The 2,437-nt window shown below is 34.2% G+C and overlaps 1 protein-coding gene across 3 annotated transcripts in view; it reads right to left on the minus strand.

Annotated features, from left to right (window-relative positions):
* Positions 1-1,929, minus strand: part of LOC134211303 (elongation of very long chain fatty acids protein 6) — a 110,727-nt gene extending 108,798 nt beyond the window's left edge. The window contains exon 1 of one of the 3 annotated variants that reach the window (XM_062688044.1): positions 1,801-1,929. The gene's annotated coding sequence lies outside the window, so the exon portion shown is untranslated. Of the gene's footprint in view, positions 1-1,716 lie in introns of all 3 variants that reach the window. The other 2 variants (XM_062688041.1, XM_062688042.1) reach the window with 2 other exon arrangements.
* Between the last annotated feature and the right edge of the window lie 508 nt (positions 1,930-2,437).

Raw genomic sequence — 2,437 nt, forward strand, 5'->3', positions numbered from 1 at the left:
TAGCCAAATGTTGAACTTAATAATTTTGGCTCCGTCATGCTTTTCCATATTTGAGCCTTTTAAATTAGGTTCAAAATAAAAGAACATGAAGAATATTCATTCCTTGCATTTAATTCATGAAAAATAGTTTAAAAAATAAATGACGAGTCAACTCGTAAGGGACTCGTGACTGGCAGCTGGTATTAGATTAGAATGCAGGTTCCATTTGGAAAGGAAAAAAAAAAGTTGTTCGGGACCCCCCGGTAGATTTTTTTTTAAATACCCAGGAAATGAAAGATAAGAAGCTATATTTTCACGTAGTTGAAATTTTAGCCATGCTCATTTTTTTGTGAAATATTGTTCTACTGAACACGCCGTGTTGTTTAGATAAGTACGGCTTCAATTATATTTCCAAAACCAACATTATTTCAATACTGCATTATCAGGGTCCGAATTTGATTTTGTGATAAACTGTTTAACGTTTTTATTTTAAATACGCATAGTATTTATCTAACTATGTCTAACTGAAACGTGACAAATGCATAATTTCTGTCTGCTAGGACATTTAAAATGTCTTTTTCTTATTATTACATTAAATTAGTAAATCCATTGAAGAAGAAGAATCATAAGTTTATTATCAATTAACTTGTTATTTTATACCTTACAAAGTTATATTGCACTGTCATTACATAATAAACAAAAATAAGGCGTCAAATAAGGATCATGATAAAATTAGTGCGTCAAGTTGGGCACCTCAAGTACCACATAAAAACAGATAAAAAACTAAGAAATAAACTTATATTTCGAAGTTTCATTATTTGTACACATTCTATAATAATAGAAAAAACGTTATGCACAATATTAAACAAATCCATTTTGAAATTATTTTTAAAATGATCCTTTTCAAAATTTTCTTAACTGCGTCAAAGACTATGCCTTCACGGTATATAATTTTATTTGAAAACTTTTACTGTTGTTTTCAAAAATTATTTTTCACGAAAATGTAAAATATAATTAATTCCTACATTCATTCACATTTCAATGCTTGTAATCATATAGTTAAAATGCAAGTTATGTTCTCCCGGTGGGATTTCAGAGAAAACTGTTCCACCTAATTATATCTAATAACACACCTCAGACACCCCATAAGTGTACGTAATAAGTGTACTACCCTCTACTAGTAGAATAGTAGATTAACTATACTGTTATACTATTGGTCATTATACCATGTCTCTGCTATTACTAAGAATCCTGATTTTTTTATTCACAATTTCTATGTGATATTTTTGCGTACTTTCTCAGAATAAATTGACTGCTTGAACAAACTGATTTCATGAAAAATTCAGCTGAATATCGTTGTTCCGAGGATTTTGTTTTTAATTTTGCTGCGATAAAGGTAATACCAGTCTGTGGTAATACTATTATGTAGGGTTACTGCTCCTGGACTGTATCTCATAGCTCCGATATTCATGAAGTGCTATGAGATGAATATATGTTCAGTGAAATGGAAAACGGAGCAGCTGCTGATAGTTTTGCTGCGATAATTGCCTCAATATCAAAATTTTGCCATGTAGGATACCCACTGTGCAGATGACCAACACCATCACGATTCGCAAGCAAACTTTTGCCCAACTCACTCATACAATCTCAATTTATCCGGTCAATAAAATTTTTCTCCACACCAAGGGAAAGTGGTACTTGCGGCTTTCAAATTTCCACCATTGAAACACTTCCCACCTCAAATTTCACACTGATAACACTGCACTTCTACCGACGGAACTACCTTTCACGGACGGGAGTACTACCGCAGAAAATACGAACGCCAAAAACACCAGTTTGCTGCAAATGTGGCCCCGGGCGTAACCGCACACTCGCACCAAACACCAAACTTTCGCAAAGTGACAGAAGAAGATGATGACATGCTGGCTTGACGTTTGTTGTCGGGAATATTATCGCTCTTTTCTCCAATCCTCTCCCGAGATACACCAATCAACGCCGCGGGTATGTTTTATGGCACGAGAGAAACTAATCGCCAACCAACCAAACACCTTCTGCAGATGTGTGAAACGGAATAATAGACCAGTGCATGATGACGTAGGTTGACAGTTCACAGAGCTTTTTCTCCGGGACTTAGCCGCCGGCTCAGCTTCCGATAAAATTGTTTCGTCATTTTTTTCGCATGTAGATGTCCTTTGCGATTAATTTCATGCTGAATGTAAAGAATAACACTAAAATATTCGGATCACAGCAATTCTAAACTAAAAATATGAATTTTAATTTTCCTTTAATCGATTTTCTTCTAACACCTTGTAAACAAGCTCTGTGAACTGTCAAAATAAGTGAGGTTAAGTTAGAGTTTGCATTGGTCTATGGATATCAGCACATATCAGGGAAGTGACATCTAGATCTGATGTTAAGTTGATTTTTCTTTTTTATAGAAAAAAGTGAAAAAAATACC

This window comes from Armigeres subalbatus, chromosome 2 (genome assembly GCF_024139115.2).
Source record: "Armigeres subalbatus isolate Guangzhou_Male chromosome 2, GZ_Asu_2, whole genome shotgun sequence".
NCBI lineage: Eukaryota > Metazoa > Arthropoda > Insecta > Diptera > Culicidae > Armigeres > Armigeres subalbatus.